The 22,129-nt window shown below is 39.2% G+C and overlaps 1 pseudogene; it reads right to left on the reverse strand.

The window, feature by feature from the left end:
* The window catches only part of LOC108697228, a 91,959-nt pseudogene extending 70,806 nt beyond the window's left edge, over positions 1-21,153 (reverse strand).
* Positions 21,154-22,129: the final 976 nt, after the last annotated feature.

Here is a 22,129-nt window from a genome sequence, read left to right on the forward strand (position 1 = left end):
CATTTGTGCCTATAAGGCATATCATACACCTAGGACTTGCTATTGAATGAGCACAGGTGGAGGAGGAGGAGGTAGTAGGCGTTAGCACCTATTAGGAGTGCGGGGTAGCCAAAGTAGGCCAGAGGTAGGCAACATAACTTCTTGTGCAAAGTAACAACCATTTGTGCCTATAAGGCATATCATACACCTAGGACTTGCTATTGAATGAGCACAGGTGGAGGAGGAGGAGGAGGAGGAGGTAGTAGGCGTTAGCACCTATTAGGAGTGCTGGGTAGCCAAAGTAGGCCAGAGGTAGGCAACATAACTTCTTGTGCAAAGTAACAACCATTTGTGCCTATAAGGCATATCATACACCTAGGACTTGCTATTGAATGAGCACAGGTGGAGGAGGAGGAGGAGGAGGTAGTAGGCGTTAGCACCTATTAGGAGTGCTGGGTAGCCAAAGTAGGCCAGAGGTAGCATATGTTAACATATGTTATGTTTGAAGTAATTAGTGAAAAATACACAAGCAAAAGAGTAGTATTTCAATTCTTTGAGCCTTACATGTAACATTTTGGTCCCAAGTGAATGTTTTGGGAAACACTGCAGCATTACTATAGAAATATGTTAGAGCAAATGCACTTTGATGTTTGTAAGTGCTTTTCCAGATGTTATTGGAAAAGGGTGCCAATGGATGGTAGATATGGCACACCTTGGTGCTGATAACACCATAAATAGACAAATATGTTAGAGCAAATGCACTTTGATGTTTGTAAGTGCTTTTCCAGATGTTATTGGAAAGGGTGCCAATAGATCTTAAAATGGCACCCCTCAGTGAAGAGAATGCAGCATGGTCTAAACAATGGGATGTGTTGTTTGGATGTCAGTCCCATTGCTGGGTAACGGACAAAGTCACACCTGAAGCGTGAATTGGGCGAAGTTCTTTGCCAGGATAAAATGGGCAAAGAGGCCAGTGTCAGTTGGAGAAGTGACACAGACTGGAGCTAGGGACGTTTGCGCTTATCCCCTCGGACAGGACCTTGTCCCCTTCCACGCCCCCTTCCTCTGCGCTGCTGAGGAGATGCAGGGGGTGGAGGGGGAGCAGCAGCAGGACCAGGGACTGGATCCTCGGCAAAACCCCGTGGTTGGTGAGCCAGTTCTCTAATAGCTGCCACCAGGTCCTGGATGTTTCTTTCCATGGTTTGCTCCATGCTCTGCATGCTTTCACGGAAGGAGCCATGCATGAGAGCAAACCATCTGCGCATCCAGAGCTCCTGGCGGCGTTGCTGGCGAATAATTGTTGTCAGAAGCCCTATATAGTCCCCATGTCTCACACCCAGTCGCTGTGGTTGCTCCTGTGGTGGTCCCCCAATTGGTGCAGGAGCAGCAGCACCCGCTTCGGCAGCAGGAGCAGCAGCACCCGGTTCAGCAGCATGACCTACAACAAAAATCAAATATAAAGATCGCTAAATTTATTGGACATGTGCATAACCCATAACAAAAAAACAAAGGTGGGAAAGGAAGCTCACAAAGATAATCTTAGAAGATAAATTGGTGTTGGGTGTTTCCATGTTTGGGTGTGGGGGGGGGGCTAAATCATTCCAATACTGGTTTTGAAATAGAACATTAATCTGTATATTGTCAAAATATATGTGTTTTTGGTTTGCCTTGTTTGTCATCAGCTGCAAGTTAAGGAGATAGTATGAGACACACAATGAGAGTGGTGATTGAACCTGGGAGAGGGGAGTGAAACTTGACAGAGGGGTGGTATAGGAGGTGGGAGCAAGAACAGAGAGGGAACCTGCAAGTGGAAAGGGAGACTGCAGAGACAGCATGGAGGGAGAAAACTACTATGAGGCATGAGGAGCCAGAGTAAAACTTGAGACGGTGGGTGGCTTGGAGTGAGGGGGAGCAAGATGGACCATGTAAAAGGAAAAAGAAAAGTGTCGAGTCAACAGGTGAGAATGTACGCTGAGCAGAGCCAACAGTCAAGGGCAGTCACAAAGACATCAGTAGGATTTTAAAGTGGGGCTGAGAGAGAGTGAAATAGTAGTAGCGCTGTATGGTGTATGGTGATTTCAGGCTGACAGTCAGAACGGGAGAGGCACAGGAAGAGGAAGGGAGAGATGCAGAGCCAGAGCAGCAGAAGAATCTGATATAATTGACACTTTGGTCGCATAAGGAAATGCCCAAAATGTATATTCTATCCAAAATCTGTCTTTAACAACCTACTGCTTTTCATTAACACTGAAGAGGCACATAAAGTAGGCTGCATAAGGGACTCAGTAAATGTGCTTTGCATGTTTGTGACACACACACAGACAAATAAAGGAAGGGCTTATTAGGGAAAACATTGCTCTTACGTCTGGGGGGCACCACAGGTATCACGGCTGGTGACTGGGCGCGCCGGGGAGCTCGATGTTCTGTAATGTGAAATTGGACATTAGTAATGTTGTAAACTATTTGAGGAAGCAACTACATTGGCCACAAACACAAACATGTCTGTACCTTGAGCTTGTGGGCCTCTAGGGCTATCTGCGGCCTCACCCTCTTCCTGGGGCTGCAGAGGATCAAGGTCCTGGTCCTGGTCACTGTCCGTGGGTTGTGGCGCTGTCCGCGGTGGTGCTGCAATTGTTAAGAAATGTGCTAAATAAATTTGACAGTCATAAGCTACTACAATTGCACTTGTTTATTAGACTGATGGACACACCTACAACATGTTTTGGAAATATTTAAGTTAGCCTTTAAAATAATAACTCAAATGTAATGGGCGGGGAAACGAGATGGTAAAGTCCATGTGGAGTCTATCAGGGCACTGCAAGGGAGATGCTAAGGTTGAAAAGTTAAATACATGACACAAAGGCACTGTTTGCAATGATGTGAGAAGCACAGAATGTAATAGGTGACAATACAGGTGCTGTAGGCTCTACATCTGTTGCTTCACACTTTTACACACTGAAGTTAAAGGGTTTGTTAACCTTAAAGTAATGTTTTCCTATGGTACACAATATTGTGTTTTTTTTTTATCAGCTCTACAGTAGACTATTTTGAAAATGTGGTTGCTAGGATGTAAATTACCATAGCAACCATACATTCCTATAAATCGGAGACTGGAATAGAATGATATGACAGTCTAAAATGATAACATAACATGCTTCAAAAGTTAACTTCAAGGTCAACGACCCTTTTAATCCACTTTAGAAACATTTCTGTTCTAGTAGGGAAATGGTTAATAAACGTTTGCCTTTTTGGCAATGTTACAGCTGCACGTAATTAACTACTATAAAAACAAACAACAATCCTGGAAACATAAAATCCTCTAATGGCAAACAGGAGCAATACTTAAGCAAAGAAGCTAAATGATAAAGGGGAAATGAGTTATTTAGGCAAATGATAAGAATGTGGATAAAAGCAGTAAGAATGTTGTATATTAAAATGTACTTACTTCTCCAGTCTGTGTCATGTAATGACCCCTCCAAACCTTCACAGACCTCTCTGCCCATAATGTCCAGAAGCCGGCGTTCATAAGGCTGCAGCCTCAAAGATGGTAAAGTGCCACCGCCGGTCTTCTGGGCCTTTTCTCTCCTGGCAGCAAACTTCACCCGTATCCAACGCTTCAGGTCACTGAAGCGCTTGTACACAGTGTTGCGATCTCTGTGTACAGCGCCTACAGCGTTGACTTTGTCCGTTACTAGCTGCCAGATTTTTTTACGTCTGGCAGCATTGATGCGATGGGATCGACATCCAAACAACACATCCCATTGCACGATGACTTCATCAACCAGCGCTGCATTCTCTTCACTGGTAAATCTTCGGCCCATTCGCCCACTGGGGCCCTCATCTCCGTCGTCGTCCTCATTATCCTCCTCCTCCTCTGTGAGGCCGGTGTGGGTTCCTCCTCCTCTTGCCTCCTCCTGGCGGTCATAGATGTAGTTCCAGCCCTGGATGGGGTGCGGGACCTGCCACGTGTCCCCGATGTTGGGGGGGGACACGTGGCGTGCCCTGGGGGAGACCCTACTTCCCCTGGCTGGAGTGCGGGACCTGCCACGTGTCCCCGATGTTGGGGGGGACATGTGGCGTGCCCTGGGGGAGGCCCTACTTCCCCTGGCTGGGGTGCGGGACCTTCCACGTGTCCCCGATGTTGGGGGGGACACGTGGCGTGCCCTGGGGGAGTCCCTACTTCCCCTGGCTGGGGTGCGGGAACTGCCACGTGTCCCCGATGTTGGGGGGGACATGTGGCGTGCCCTGGGGGAGGCCCTACTTCCCCTGGCTGGGGTGCGGGACCTTCCACGTGTCCCCGATGTTGGGGGGGACACGTGGCGTGCCCTGGGGGAGACCCTACTTCCCCTGGCTGGGGTGCGGGACCTTCCACGTGTCCCCGATGTTGGGGGGGACACGTGGCGTGCCCTGGGGGAGACCCTACTTCCCCTGGCTGGGGTGCGGGACCTTCCACGTGTCCCCGATGTTGGGGGGACACGTGGCGTGCCCTGGGGGAGGCCCTACTTCCCCTGGCTGGGGTGCGGGACCTTCCACGTGTCCCCGATGTTGGGGGGGACACGTGGCGTGCCCTGGGGGAGACTCTACTTCCCCTGGCTGGGGTGTGGGACCTTCCACGTGTCCCCGATGTTGGGGGGGACACGTGGCATGCCCTGGGGGAGGCCCTACTTCCCCTGGCTGGGGTGCGGGACCTTCCACGTGTCCCCGATGTTGGGGGGGACACGTGGCGTGCCCTGGGGGAGGCCCTACTTCCCCTGGCTGGGGTGCGGGAACTGCCACGTGTCCCCGATGTTGGGGGGGACACGTGGAGTGAGCTGGGGGAGCTCATAGTCCTGCCACTCCCAGACCTCTCCTCTCCCCCTCTATGGGACCCTCCACCTGACAGGCTCTCCTCCTCCACCTCAGCCCAGGAACCCCTCCCTCTGACACTCCAGCCCCTGTCCCCCTCTCTCCCCCTCCTGTGGTGACGTACATCCCACGTAGTGTGGGATGTAGCCACCCTGGGCACCTCATCAGTGCTGGAACCACATTCGCCTTCCTCCTCCTCACTCCTTCTTTCCATTTTCTTGGCAGCACTTTGGAAACCTCCTCCACCTGGCTCACCACCAGCCTTCGATTATCGTAGCATACCAATTCGATGCTCGAATATCGAAGTATTTAAAATTCGATATTCGACCCTTGATAAATGTGCCCCTTTGTGTTGCACTTTCTGCAACAGTCCATATATAATCTAAGACAACTTCATGTTTTTAGGAACACTCTAGTTTGTGTAGGAGTACTTATGTGTAGGAGTCTGAACTCATATTTTGATAAATCTGTCCCTTAGAGCTGAATCGTCAGATATACAGGTAGAAACAGAATTCTACCTATATCTGACGATTCAGGAGTAAACCAATATTTGGGCGTCATCAAAGGCACCAGGTCAAAATTTTCAGATTGACGAGGCAACCAACATCAAAGTCTTTTGCAGATATCGGTCGGCTTGTCTCCCACCACACTCACACCAAATATTGGTCTTCATTATTTATTTTTTTTATATAGCTTTAGAATAATTTGCCTTTTTCTTCTGATTCTTTCCAGCTTTCAAATGGGGGGCAGTGACCCCATCTAAAACAAATGCTCTGTAAGGCTACAAATGTACTGTTATTGCTACTTATTATTCATCTTCCTATTCAAGCCCTCTCCTATTCATATTCCAGTCTCTCATTCAAAATAATTTGGACCCTAGCAACTAGACTGCTGAAATTACAAACTGGAGAGCAGCTGAACAAAGAGTGAATTCAAAAACCACATAAAATAAAAAATTACCACCAATTGCAAATTGTCTCAGAATATCACTCTCTACATCATACTAAACATTAACTCAAAGGTGAATCCCTTTAAAGATGGAGTCTAAAGAAAGCAAGGTTGAGCTTCTTACCAGAAGTGTCCACATTGAGCATAGAATATATATTGTTCTATAGGGATTACACGGCACATTCAATCCAAGCACCAGTATGGAAAACTCCACCACATGCTGTGAAATTTCCATAAAGGAAAACTATGCCCCCAGAATGAATAATTAACAGATGTAAACACATTAAGTGGCCTATTAAAGAATCTTACCAAACAAGAATATGCAGATCAGTATATATTGACCTTTTTCATCTTTTACCTTAAACTACCATTTTTTGAAGGTCTGTGTGCTCCCTCAGAAATCATCTGACAGGAAATAATGAAAATAATGCAGCTCTAACTGTAACAGGAAGAAACGTGGGAGAAAAAGACAGAGCTTTGTCCATTAACTGGGTGATGTGAGCTAACATGTATGTGTGCTTTTATGAAGAAATGTAATAAAAGTCAGTAATGGAAAAAATATTAACAATGTGAAAAGTTATGCCTTTGTACAAAAAATCGTTTCTTTGAGCAAATTTCATAAATATGTTGCAAACCCAGAAACTGTTTATCCGCAAACCTTCTTCCACTGTCGGAAGAGGTGGCTAGTTTGCACCAGTGCACAGTGAATTTAATAACATTTCTTACTGAAAAAGTTGCCCAGCGAGGACTTCTTAAAAAGAGCACAATTAAAATCACAATGCAATAACAGTCTAAGTAGTAATATTACATTGTGAAATTTAATTCTTATTTGTGCAAATAGTTTTTTCTCTTTGCGACTTTTATTAAATTGCCCCAATAGTACTTAAAATACTAACTTTGTATTTAGGATTACCCAATGACACATACTATGTATATTTTTAGGAACAAGGTTTATTTAGATGAATAAGGGTTTTATATATGAGTAGTTTTATTTAGGATTACCCAATGACACATACTATGTATATTTTTAGGAACAAGGTTTATTTAGATGAAAAAGGGTTTTACATATGAGTAGTTTGATATGATATATTTTTATTGAGACCTACATTGTTTGGGAGTATCATCATTTTTCTTTAAATAATATGGTTTAAGCACACCATAAGACCATCTTTAATGCCCCTCAATTAAAGGGGATCTCCACTTTAGATCATATTCTACAATAGCCCCTGTGAGAAAAAAACATTTTTCCAAAGCATCTTTTTCATTTTTAGGGGCATTACGAAGTTATGTGAATTTTTTTAACTCTAATGAATTTGAATGCACTCGCAACTCCAATGGGAGGTAATTTATGAAAAAGTCTAATATTCGATTGAATGCAAACTACCTGAAAATTAAATTCTAATCAAATTTTCCTCTGAAACAAACTTGAATGTCAGGAAGGCAATTAACATATTCAAATAGTACAACAGAACTCCGCCATTAACTTGTAAATTAACTCGGCAGGTTTTATGTGGAGAATATTCAATTTAGGGTTGAGGTGTGATAAATCTCACATTCAAATTCAAATTGGTGAATTAGAATTTGTGAGTTTTGACCAAAAAAGATAAATAAAAAATTTGAACATTTGAATTTACAATTCGAACCTTAACAAATCTTAATGTTCCGTTTTGAAGCTATAGACCTGATAAGCCAATGATAAGCTTTGCTTAAGTTTTCTCTTCTGTGCTCTCAACTCTCTATAGGAAATGTCCCAGCCTGGGACTTGTCCATCAGCCAAACAAAAAATAATTTCATACGGAGCAGTGTCAGCTTCCTGTATGGACAGAATGGAAAGCCGTGTCATCGATCCCTAGCTGGGAGGCAGCAGAGAGCAGAGGAGAGAGCCACATATAAGCCACAGTTTATATGGTCTGTAGCTTCAAAACTATCCATTTAAAATAATAAAGATAAATTACAAAAATGTTTCTTCTGACTGGGGCTATTCAGATTTAGACTACGGTATGTATTGAAAGTGAACCATCCCTTTATGTTTTATGTTCACTGTATCTTACTAATATTTAACACCAGTCTTTCAGTATACTTGTAAAATTAATTCAATAGGTGCTTAAAGCCCAGTGAAACACACCTAAAATCTGAAAAAGTATTGAAAAGTATTAGCAGACATTGGCTAACTGCGATAAACGTGTCACTGTTATCATTATATTGGTGCTAGTTCTCAATTGTGAGACTGTAAAGGACATAGGCTGGAAAAAACAACTATGTAAGTTCTGGTGCTTGACCCCTACAACAGAAATCAACATCAGCATTACATGAATGAAGTTAAAAATAAAGTTGACTGTAGCCAAGATGTCAATATTGTAACCTTGCAGTAACCAAATGGATTGATTACAACCGCCTTCCCATGTAAAAGATGCACTGAAATAGGACCTTTCCAAAAATAAATAAATTTTGTTTTCTAAACTGGGCCAGCTCCCCAATAGTAGCCAAGACATTAGTCACGACTCCAGGGTTGGCGTCTGGGTCACGCAATTTGAGAATCAGTGCCTGAAAGATAAACAATAATGAATATTAAACATTGCTCCCTACTTACTGAGTACTAGTACCTTTAGGTCTGCCTAAAAGACAAATTACTAGTTACCAGAGGAGAGTCATGGGTATTCTCTGGTGCATCTACCTCTGATGAAAATAACCTAAAAATACATAAGCTGTATCCCTCTCTAAATTATACTAAAAGTTAATTTAAAAGTGAACAACCCCTTTAGGGGAATGTTGGTATGTATGGAAGTAGCTTCCTTTCTGCAATAAGCTAAGATCCTCTAAAATATCCCTGCACAAAAGGGAATATGGAATAATTTAGAAAATCCAGGGCTGGAGGGCTATATGACTTTTAGTCCAAATCACTGCTGAGGTTTAGTTGCCCTTTAAACAATGACATCAGTTTATTTATCATACGATCAATACATTGTATTGTGTGTTGTATAATTCAGCACTCCCATGGAAAAATACCATAAATAATAATACAAGCACGGTTACCTTAAGAAGAGGCTCCATATAGGGGCGGATTAGCCATGGGGCATTTGATACAAGATGACCCAACATGCGTGCACTTTGTTCCTTATTTCTGCCAACACCACTGTGTTCAAGTTCAGTCAAAATCTAATGAACAAATATAAGACTATAAGAAACACAGCAAAAGATTGTGATGAAATAGAACTATGCATCAAGTGCAACCTCCACTGTTAGATCTCTAAATTAGACTTAATTCAGTTAACCTCTTAACCTCAGCATTCTTTAATTGTTCAATGTTACCTTTTCTGGAACTTACCCACATTTAAATATAAAATAGTACAAACCTGAATAAGCATGTTGCGCAAAAACGGCATGACAAATGCAGGGTTCATACTACTCAGACGACCAGTTGTGCATATAGCTAACTCCGTATCTCAAAAATTTCATTCATTCAGGGCAACAAAAAGAGCCTGCAAGTTTTCTGCCTGAGCCAAGTGAGTATCAAATCGCTCATCTAATGATGCCAGCGCACAGTATCTAATGTCAGGGTCTGTAAAAAAAACGAGACACCACAGTTGTGCATAGCTTAAATGCAACATGGACATTTTTTAGGGTTTATCTAGAAACCAATTACACGAATCTACCTGGGTCTGTAATCCCAACAACTAGTAATTTGCCCAGGACGTCAGCCACAACTTGAACTGCAGTTTGGCTCACATGACCATGACCACTTAGAAGTTGGATCGAGGGAGTAAGCAGACGTGAGCAGGTTTCGAGCAGCTTCCATGCGGATTTCTTTATGCTCACTGTTCAAGAAATGGTCGGCACAGTGCCGAACAAACTGGGTCAAAAGTGTCCTGGAAAAAAGATATCCATAATAAGCAATGCCCATGGAGATAATATTATAAATATTATATAAATATTATATATTAATATCAATAAATGTGATTTTAGATATTACAAAGAATACTACAAAGATCACAATGATTTCAGAAAGTATAGAATAAAAGAACTATGTTGTGTACCCAGAACAATACGGAAAAAATGGTTTTGCTGCTCTTGCTGCTCTTGCAAAGAAAAAAAAATAGATCATGGGGGCCATTAGTATAGAGTATATTATAGTATAAATAGGAGACCTAAAAAAATTAGATACCATGTAATCTGTCTCTATGATACAGGAACTGCCCATTATGGTAACTGTGCGCTATATTATGGGGAAAAACCAGGAAAGTGGGGGGGGGGCAAGGGTAATTACAGAGGGATCTGTCCCGTCAGTCAGGTTGCCTCTGATTGGGCCGTTTCTAATTCCGCCCAGGGGAGCCCCAGCAATTTGTTTTCAAATCCCATGCTTTGCAGGTATGCTCTAATAGTTTCCATCGAAGATGAATGCTTCTGCCACTTCCATTTTACATGTCAATATTTTTGTCAATCTGAACCTCTGTATATTTTGATGTTAATTTTTGCAACATAGATACAAATGTGTTTAATTTTTGAAACATTGCTTGCCTTTACTAAGCAACAATTGTTATATGCATGTCTCTCATTTTGTGGTTTATATAGTTTTAATTTTTTTTTAATTCAGTAATGTGTACATTTCAATTAGGGGCCTATTTATCAAAGGTTGAGGTGAATTTTCAAATGAAAAAAAATTGTATTTCAAGGTATTTTTTGAGTACTTTATCATATACTGTCCCTTGAAAATTTCACCATTCGCCATCTAAAACATGCCGAATTGCTGTTTTAGCCTATGGGGGACCTCCTATAACCTATTTGGAGCCAATTGGTGGACTTTGAAAAATCAAATTTTTTTTGGGGAAAACTTTGAATTTAATTCAATCGAATGCGCTATTCCTTCAATTTGTATTTGCCCGAATACGGGCCTATTCGATTGAAAACGGACCTATTCGACCAAAAAAAACCTTTTTTTTTTTTTTTTTTAAAGGTTATATTTTATTTGCTTTAATAAACATTACAAAAAAGAAAAAGATAATATTAATATATCAATAAACATGTGTACAGTTAAAACATGTGTCACTGGTACTGGATTATTTGCTTTCAAATGTTGCAGCATAAATTGAGGTTGAATTAACATTGGAAGCCATTACGGCTACAATGTAAAGCAAACGTATTATTTGGTTGCATGATAATTTCTTGGTTGCACGCCCGGGACCATTTCCCACCAAGGTCTCCATATCTTTTGAAATTTATCTGCTGTGCCTCTCGCTTCATGGGTAAGCTTTATTTTGGGTATAGTTGAATCAACTAGGTTAATCCAGGAGTCCTTTGTGGGAGGGGTGGGTCCCATCCAGTGCATAATCACACATTTTATAGCATAGAATAATAACGCTCTAAACCTTAATCTTGCACACACAGTGGGTACAAGGTTTTCTGCTACACCCAGGAGACACACAGTGGGGGAGAGTATATGTGGGAACTCCAGGGTGTTTGCTAAAGAAGGCATCACTTGCGACCAGTAGGCGTTTATTACTGGGCAAGACCAGATCATGTGTAGAAAGTTGGCTTCTAGAGTTCCACATCTGGGGCAGGTATCATCGTCCTTCTTACCCATTGGTATAGAGCTGGTGGAACACCTTGAATTGTATTAGTCTATCCCTTATTGCTATTAAACTTTTATACATAGTTTCCGTTGTCTCATTCTAGTCATCCTGGGACAGCTCTGGAATGTTTGTTTTTCAACGTATCTGAGCTGTATGGAATGGAGAGGGGACACTGGCTAGAAGGTTTCTGTAGAGCCTAGACACCAACTTTACCGGTTGTTCAGCTATGAGGGTCTCCTCAATTGTCATTGTGGCAAGGACAGGAGAAAGTATACCAAACTGGGCCTTAAAAGTGTGCCGAATTTGAAAATATCTAAATAATGGGAGGTTCTGAGAGGCACATTTGGCTTGAAGGTCAGTATGTGAAGGGAAGGTATGGTTTTGCAAGAGATCGCCCAGGTATTTAATGCCCTGCCATGGCCAATAGAGGAAGTCCTCCAGGTTTCAGAAGTGAGGTAGATTGGAGTTGCCCCATAGTGGTAGTAGGGGGTTGAGACGGATAGGTCCTTTCTTAAATATTTTCAACACTTGGGTCCAGGCTCTATGAGGTGTGGAGATGGTGGATGGCAGACTGCCTGCGTCCGAAATTTTCCGATGGGGTAGATTTTTAAGTCCTTCCAGTGACCCTATTATATTTGCCTGTAGCGCCATATTTGGGTTATATGGGTCCGGATGGTACCACCAGTGCAGGTTATACACTTGGGCGCTACGTAGTACAACTGGAAGTTGGGTAAAGCGAGTCCACCATCCTCCCTCTCCGTTGTCAGTTTCTCCCAGGCAATTCTCAGTACTTTGTGGTTCCATAGACAATACGGGACTTCTCCACCCTTCTACCAATTTCCTTTTCCTACCTTTTCTTGGAATCAGAGATATTTATAATTGCACTTTAAGTAATTTATATGTGAATCGATCACATTTGGTGGCACTTTACCACCCTTATTGGTGTTTTAGCTGGTTGTTAGTAATTTATTAATCAATGTTAAATGAATTGTTTATGAGTTAGAAATTACCAAATACACACAATATTTAAAAGGAAAATTAATTGTGTCTTAGTTTTACCCTATTTAATGTTAACTTATTGAGGCTAAGCACTAGCACTTTGTGGGATAAATTATTTAATAGGGGGGAACTCATAGAGACTGGATCACGTGACCTAATGGTTTAACTGAAAACAAATCACACAGTGATAATATATAGTATATTCTTTTGTATTTTTTCTGATTAAGAAGACGGGGATACTTTTCTTCTTTTCTCCTATACAAAATTAAATACTGACGGAAGTCAGATCCCCTCCTTTTAGTCAATTTTATATATCTGAAGTTAGATCATTCCTTTTTTATTGATATATATAAATACAGTCATATGAAAAAGTTTGGGAACCCCTCTTAATTTTTTTATTTGTTTATCATTGGCTGAACTTTCAAAGTATCAACTTCCTTTTAATATGCAACAACTTATTGAATTAGTATTTTAGCAGTGACATAAAGTTCATTGGATTAACAGAAAATATGCAATATGCATAATAAATAAATTAGACAGGTGCATAAACGTGGGCACCCCAACAGAGATATTACATCAATACTTAGTTGAGCCTCGTTTTGCAAATGTAACAACCTCTAGACCTCCTATAGTCTTTGATGAGTGTCTAGATTCTAGATGGTGGTATTTTTGACCATTCATCCATACAAAATCTCTCCAGTTCTGCTAAATTTGATGGCTGCCGAGCATGGACAGCCTGCTTCAAATCATCCCATAGATTTTTGATTATATTCAAGTTGGAGGACTGTTACTGCCATTCCAGAATATTGCACTTCTCCCTCTGCATAAATGCCTTTTGTAGATTTCAAAGTGTGTGTAGGGTTATTGTCTTGTTGGAATATCCAACCCCTGTGTAACTTCAACTTTGTGACTGATGCTTGAACATTATCCTGAAGAATTTGTTGATATTGGGTTGAATACATCCAATCCTCGACTTTAACAAGGGCCCCAGTCCCTGAACTAACAACACAGCCCCACAGCATGATGGAACCTCCACCAAATTTGACAGTAGTTAGCAGGTGTTTTCCTTGGAATGCAGTGTTATTTTTCCGCCGTGCAAAGAGATTTTTTTTATGACCAAATAACTACATTTTTGTCTCATCAGTCCAAAGCACTTTGTTCCAAAATAACTGTGGCTTGTCTAAATGAGCTTTTGCTTACAACAAGCTACTCTGTTTGTGGCGTGAGTGCAGAAAGGCCTTCTTTCTCATCAGCCTGCCATACAGATGTTCTTTGTAGAAATTGTGCTGAATTGTAGAACAATGTACAGATACACAGATATCTGCATCAAGATGTTATTGCAGGTCTTTGGAGATTATCTTTGGGTTGTCTGTAACCATTCTCACAATTTTCCACATATGCCGTTCCTGTATTTTTCTTGGCCTGCCAGACCTGGGTTTTACAGCAGCTGTTCTTGTGGCCTTCCATTTCCTGATTACATTCCTTACAGTTGAAACTGACAGTTTAAACCTCTGAGTTAGCTTTTTGTATCCTTCCCCTAAACCATGATACTGAACAATTTTTGTTTTCAGATCTTTTGAGAGTTGCTTTGAGGATCCCATGCTGTCACTCTTCAGACGAGAGTCAAACAGAAGCACAACTTGCAATTGGCCACCTTAAATACCTTTTCTCATGATTGGACACACCTGCCTATGAAGTTCAAGGCTTAACGAGCTACTCCAACTAATTTGTAGTTGACAGTAATCGGTATTGAGCAGTTACATGCATTCAAATTAGCAAAATTATAAGTGCACCCAAATTTTTTCACAGCCAGTTTTTCACATTTGATTTTATTTCATACAACTGAATACTGCTTCACTAAAAACCTTTGTTCAGAAAACTCCCCAGTACTCAGATGTTCCTGGGAAATGAAAGACATCCATACCACTGTTATCTTTTTTGTTAAAAGTGGAGTAAATGATTATGCAGGCTGAGAGGGGTTCCCAAACTTTTTCATATGACTGTATATGGGGAATGAAAAGGTTACTCCCAGGAACTTTATGACTCCATATGACTCCATATGACTCAATATATTTCAGTTATGACTACCAAATTCCAAAAGTCCAGTCCTTACTTCTCCTTCCATACTGCTGATTCTCACCAGCACATTAATTATAAGAAGTGCTCCATGAATACGATAATTTCTGTTCATACTTTCTCTTTAGACAATGTCTCAACAAAACCTCTTTCTGCTTCTTCAAATGTTTGTTGTATATAAAATTAAGAACCAGTAAATTCAGTAACCAGTACCATCAGCATTTTTAAAGGGAAAATATCTTTCAGCATACTGAAATAAGAAACTTTGTACAATTAAATATTCTCCATCGTTTCTGAAATAATCAAGTTTACGTTCACTATGCCTCTCTCAGCATCTGTCTTCATACAGCAGTTGGGTGTCACATAGTCGTTGACAGCTAGATGCAATATATCTTATAAGGGGAGCTTCCTTTCCTAGCAGATGTATTAGAGCTCACTCAAATAATTGATTGCAGTACAAACAAAATTAAAAAAAATAGCTGCCTTTTGCACAAATTCTGCATTTAGAGAAACAGGATTTCTGGTGATTTTAATAGTGAGTTCTAATACATCTTCCAGGCAAAAGAAACCCCTATTAGATATATTGGATCTAACTGTCAATTATCTGACACCCAACTGCTGCATGAAGAGAGAATGTAGAGAAACAGATGCTGAGAGAGGGATAGTGAAGATGAACTTGATAATTTCATTTCTGAAACAGTGCAGAATGTTTAATTGGTATTTAGAAAGCTTTTTATTTCAGTATGATGAAGCTTATATAAAATAAGTATATATTAAGAAAATATTAACTACTGTACCCCGGTGGCCTTATTTGGAGCTTTTTGTTATTTATACATAAATATAAAAATAAAATGTAAATACTTACCCTGTACCCTGGGGTTTTTGCAATTACTTAGGCTCACGTTGTGTGGTTAAGATCAAGCAGGCTCTCAAAGCTACGACTGTCCCTCCCCGAATTGCCTGCTTTGATCCCACACAGCAAAAATTATGTTATCAAAGAAAGGCTGCACTTGCTGGAAAAAAAATGTAGGCGCACTGACAGCCAGCTCCCTCAGTACTAGAACCTAGACATGGACACAGGAATGGATATCAATGTTTAAATTAATAAATGGACCAAACTTACCGTTTCACATAATAAACACTGTGTTAATGCAGTTGTTCACCAATAAAAGGGCATGTGCAGACAACAATGAACCACACCAATTAAACTAGCTTTCCTTTAAGATTACAATTAGGTTAACACAAATACCATAAAATGTATTTTAAAATTAAAGATGCACTAAATAATTTTTGTGATTCAGCCCAACCTTTCACGCAGGATTCAACAAAATCACGAATAGAAGCTGAACCCTAATATCCTTAAATCAAGATTGGAGAGGGAATCAATCGGTCTAATTATACTGAAAAGGGCTCGAATTCGGCCAAATACTGAGACAAATCTGGGATCTGGCGCATCTCTTTCTGAAATATAATAACTCTGTGCATAAATAACAAGCATTCCTACTTACACAGTATTTAAGGTACTGTACTGGTTTACTATTTTTTCAATGACACTATGAGCAACTTTATCATAAACTAGCCCTGTTTTTACTTACCTTTCCTTTATTCTGTCAAACCCCGGTAGGTGTTAAAATTTATTATAAAGTTTTATTTTTACCATTTGCTCTTACCTGCAGCGTGTCTGCGTCCTTCATTTCTATCTGCTCCCAGCCATTCGAGGGCACGTTTCACCTCAAATTCGACATATTCTGCAATAAAGGTATCTCCTGCCCCATAGCTTTGGATGCCATTTCCATGACTCCAGGATCACTAGAGGGCAGCAGGTTACGCAAGTAATTGGCAAATCTGCTGATTCTGGTGGCATTTCCTCCTTCCACTCAGACATAAGACATTAAGGAAGCAAACAATGAAAATCATAATTTTTCTTACCCCCTAAATTTATGATCTTAAAACGTGAGCTTTTTTTTAGTACTAACAGAAACCGGTTTCTCTTCTCCAGTACAAGGGAACAAAAACACAATGGGGTAAATCCCAGCCAGCAGAAAGCACTGTAAAACCAGTGAAAGAGAGAAATGCAAAGCCCTAACAAGGATTCACTTTGTGCTAAATATAGGGTAAATCTGTTCTAGGGTAAACTAAAGTTGAATCAATTAAACCAAAAACAATTTTCAGATCAAACAAAAGGGAGAGAAACTGTTGTCCCATAATACAGAAGAGAAACATCATCTAGATGGTTAGAACCATCATGGCCATACTGCCGAATTTCACTACTACAGCAGCCATAACCTTGGCAAAGAAACAAGGGACAGAAGTCAGTCCAAAAAAATACCTCTGATCACACTACAGCAACTATTAGCAAGCATGTATCACAACAATCACAACACCTTAAGTCTTCTAAGTTAAGTTTTGCCTCCAACGAAAACCAATTATATCTTAGTTGGGATCAAGCACAAGGTACTATTTTATTATTACAGAAATTACCAAACCGGACTTTTTCAAACAAAATGCGATAGGACAGAATGCTAAGTTGCTTAGAATAGGTCATCTATAATGTACTAAAAGTTAATTTAAATGTATGCTTCTCCCTTAATATTTTTCCAAGTAAAATCACAGGTTTTAAAATGATCACTGGGAATAATATTTACTTTCTTCTATGGCTTGCAAGTATTTCTTTGTGACTGACATCATTATGAAAGCTAGAATTACTAGATCTGCCTATTACACAAATTCAGTCACGGGACATATTACAAATGAAATAGTACACTGTACTTAAAAGTCAGTTTCGAATGACATTTGCAGAAAGGATTTCTGTGAAAGTCTTCAAATTGAAAAAATATTTTCAATATGGTTTTAATCTAAAAGTTTACTTATCTAAACCTTTAAAGCTATAGTTCACAGTAAATGTGTGAAGCGCATGCCTAAAGTATGTCAGAGCACTGCAAAAATGAAAAGTCCAACTAATAAATATTAAAAGGAGAACTTAAGCTCAACAAAGAATAAGTACCAGTAGCGCTTGGTTCCTAGGTTCAACACCAGCCAGGTCACTATCTGCAAGGGTTTGTTTGTTTTTTTTTGCAGTATTTGGTCAAACTAAATCTAAACGTAAAAATCATGGCATTTAAAGCAACAGACATTTGAAAGTGACAATTATTTCAAGATGTTACTATATTTTTTGAGATTTTCCTAAAATGCAATTAATGAATTTGAAGAACTCTAATATGTTAACATAAATATGTTTTTCCAGACCTTTTTTTTAGCATTGTTGAAATATCTCATACAATAATACAATGTCAATACATTGACACAAGGAATACACTGGGGAACAAAAATAAGAAACCTTGGGAATGTTACTAAAAGAGAAGCATACTGCATAGTTCTAGTGCCATCTTTTTTATGAACGTTTTGATGACAGGCACTTGCCAGTACACAAAACTAAAAAGAACACACTGATGGTAAACAAATCAGCATATAACTCATTCTACTTATATATAAACATTTCAATAATAACTGGTATAATTACAGAATTTTTTATAAGAAGATAACATTTTGGGGCATTAGCAATGACTGCTGCACTGACATTATGCAGTTCTTACACAGTATGAGAGCCTACTCCATACAAACTTTGGTTATAACATACCAATAGCAAGGATGCCGCCTTTCCGTTTCGCTTACATCTAAGCTAGAGACAAACTTAAAGATGAAATTATTTAGTTCATCATAAAACTGAGTGGCCTCTTCTTGGCTCACCTGGAGGGAAACACAGCACTGAATGCATTGCGTACTGGTAAAAAGATAGCAGAATGTAGGTGATAGCTGTCCCTGTTATTCTTGTAAATGGGTTCCACATACAGAGTTCCTTAATTAAGCACCTGATGAAGGATCCTTGATCCGAATAAAAGATGACTTGCTGATTGATATGGTTCTCCAAAATGATACTGTTGCTGTCCTGGTAAAAATCTTACTGATGAGTACTTACTGAAGATAATATAAATAAACCAACAGAAGTGAAGAACCCCTGTGTGAGTCCCTGTATTAGCTATAGCAACTGCCAAGAAATATTTCATAAATACTAGTCAGCTAATACTATGGTTCAGTTCGTTAAAAGGAGCAGCAACATCATAAATCGAATATTTATGTTATTTTTTTTTTTACATTTGTTCATCCAACACCTTTATATAAATTATTTCAAATGTCCTTTTCTATATGACATAGGGTTTTCTTCCACAGTTTCTGTCTTGGATGAGAACTTCATGGATGAGAGCTTCTAGAAAGCTCAATAAATTCAAAGAACAACAGGTGGTGGAATCACTTACTTGGCCAGCCAATGATGAGGACATCCGCTTGTATTAAAAGCCGACCAACTTTAAGCAGGCTTGCTTAAAGGAATTGTTCAGTGTAAAAATATAAACTGGGTAAATAGATAGTCTGTGCAAAATAAAAAAATGTTTCTAAAATAGTTAGGCAAAAATGTAATGTATAAAGGCTGGAGTTACTGGATGTGTAACATAATAGCCAGAACACTACTTCCTGCTTTTCAGCTCTCTTGGTTTACAATGACTGGTTAACCTGGTTACCAGGCACTAACCAATCAGAGACATGAAGGGGGGGCCACATGGGTCATATCTGTTGCTTTTGAATCTGAGCTGAATGCTGAGGATCAATTGCAAATCACTGAACAGTTATGTCCCATGTGGCCCCCCTTCAAGTCACTGACTAGCTCAGAGTTATAGAGCTGAAAAGCAGGAAGTAGTGTTCTGGCTATTATGTTACACATCCAGTCAGTCCAGCCTTTATACATTATGGGGCAGATTTATCAAGGGTCAAATTTCGAAGTGGGATAAACGATTCGAACGATTTCATCGATCGATCAAACGATTTTCCTTTGACTTAGCCAAATATTTGCTATGGGTTCTTGGAAGTCCCCATAGTCTAACATAGCAATTCGGCAGGTTTAAGATGGCGAAGTGTCGAAGTCAAACTTTTTAAAAGAGACAGTACTTCGATTTTGAATCGAAGTCAAATTTAGGCCTATTCTATGGTCGAAGTACCCAAAAATTAGTTCGAAATTAGAACTTTTTAAATTTGAAAATTTACTTCGACCCTTAGTAAATATGCCCCTACATTTTTGGCTAACTAACTATATTAGAAACATTTTTTATTTTGCACATCTATTTACACTTTTTATTTTCACACTGAACTGTTCCTATAACGTGTTTTGTGGCTGACATCACCAAATCCTCAGAAGCCTAGGACTTAATATAGGTGGATCTTTTCATGGACAAAGTGATTAATTCCCCCATCTGTTGATCTCTGAATTGATTGTATTGTGTGGGGACTCACTGATATGGATTCTGTGATTGCAAAACTACAAAATCAGGGCTGGCAACATGCAAATAAATTGTACTGATAATTCTTTTTTTTTTTTTAAAAAAAAAAGTTATTTGCTTTTAAAAGTATTAAATTTAATGGAGCATGGGAACACAGTCTTTAAACATTGTTTTGAAGTGGTTGCTATGTATGGCTATAGAAACATTACCCCTCGACTCTAATGAATACATTTAAATAACATTGCAACAAAGATGCAACCCTCTACACATCATGATTCCATATGTATCAGCTCAGCACTTGGTTGACAGTGAGCAAACACTGTGGGGCCCATTTACTAACAATCGAAGTACGTTTTTTTCTGTGAATCTAAAACAAATTGTGGTTTTCCTATATTGCTAAAAATGTGAGATTTATTAAGTGAAAAAAACACGGGAACCTCTAAGGATAAACTTGACAAGTAAAAGTTGTCGAGGTTCTATAGAAGTCAACGGGAACTGCGCTGTTCTTATTGGACTGCTTTCAATCAATTTGGACTTTTAGAGGTTTATGTTTTTTTATCCATTAGAAACTGCCAGAAAAACTCAAAATTTTAGAGGTTTTACAGGTATTCATATTTTTTAGCACAGCTTTTGTTTTGTTTTTACTTTTTAAATTCGGATCTTTTAATAACTTCAATGACAATCATGGTTTTAGAGTTTGTGAGTTTAGTTGTGGTTTCAAAAACCCTTAAATCCTCTAAAACCACTAAAAACTGACCTTTCATAAATAAACCTATATGTGTATGGTAGTGGTGCCCAGAAAAACTATAGAAACTTTTCTCATAGAAGAAATTGCAGGGAAATGTATTGGGTGTTGCCCTATGGCAAAGGTGAAATGTGCAGGTTGTCTCTGGGTATTAGTGTCCTAGAGCATAATTACAAAAATGACACACAGTGGTTTCTGTGGGAAAATGAACACCTTATTAAATTTATAACACACATAAATTCCTAATTTTACTTTTCAGGCATTACTTAAAGATTTTGATTAATGTACCTTATGAAAAAGTTTCTTGAAATCATTTCACGGTCCAATAATAACACATTTTAATTCTGGATGAGAACAATATATAAAAATGTAAACTTGGCAGAACCAATTGGAAATCTGTCTGTAACTTAAGTGATTTCACACCCTGCTTCTGCATTTGTAAAGCTGGTGAAGGCATATTAACCACAAATGGAGTAACACATGTTGTTCTCATTACTAGAATAGCTGTGTATTATTTTAGAAGCAGATTAGCTACCAAATAACTCACTTCTCGAAATTCAGTGGTGACATAATGCTGAAGATCCTTGGCTGCCTTGATGCGCGTTTCTTCATTTTTGCTCCTCAAACCATTCGCAAACTGATGCAGCATTGTTATTATACCAGACATGTTGGCTGGGTTCATGGGTAACAGGATTATCAGATTCTAAAGAGGCTGCAAAACTTCTTAAAAATAAAAATGTCAACGTTTAAGCAAGCATGTGTTTCAGATACTCTATTTATTTAAAATGTCCTACCATCTCAAATTAGCTGACATTGAGAATGCAGGTTTTATTTTATTTATTTCCTGTATTTATATATCATGGACAGTTTAGAACTGGATAAGAAAATAAGTCCAGTCAATAACCAAATTGTTGCCACAGTATTGTAAAATGACTGTAGGCTGTAAGAAAGTGACCAGACTCTGGTGTTTATGTGACAAACATGTATTGACACTGTAAAACAAAGATAGCTACACAATTTAAATTATGACTAATTAAAACATTTCTCTAAAAGCATACAGATATTTAGCCTCAGTTCAGGATAGCATGTTGGCACATAGCTTTTGCTTTATTTTAATCTATAGCTGCAGTATGTTCATTTTCAATGTGTAGCTTGTAAACCCCTGGGTCTATACAAAAAATAGTAAATTGGATGTGGCAGGAATGTAGCTGAAGGAATTACATGGCAATCAAATAAGACATACCAGTCTCATTATTAATATGTAACCAGAGTGCCCCTGTTTAAGTAATTGGCAGTGTAAAAATGGCTAATATCAAGAAAATAAAAAAGTGATAACAATGTAAAATGCAAGTGCCCTGAAGAGTCATATGGAAAGGTATATCTCCATTTAATGAGTCAGGTTTGGAGGTAAAAATGTCCACATTTTAAAGAATATGCAAATTACTCCACTTACAAATAAAACCTTGTTGTGCACTAATACTGTATACAATTGGCTACTGATTTTTTTTTCTTGAATATGTATCCACTGAATATTTAACTAAACCTTTATCTCACTGATGCCCCTTGCAAATAATACTGGCCTTTCTTGCTACCCAGAGTTTTAAAAAGGTTTTTTATTGTCAGTTTTGTTGCACAATAACAAC

This window comes from Xenopus laevis, chromosome 7S (genome assembly GCF_017654675.1).
Source record: "Xenopus laevis strain J_2021 chromosome 7S, Xenopus_laevis_v10.1, whole genome shotgun sequence".
Classification (NCBI taxonomy): Eukaryota; Metazoa; Chordata; class Amphibia; order Anura; family Pipidae; genus Xenopus; species Xenopus laevis.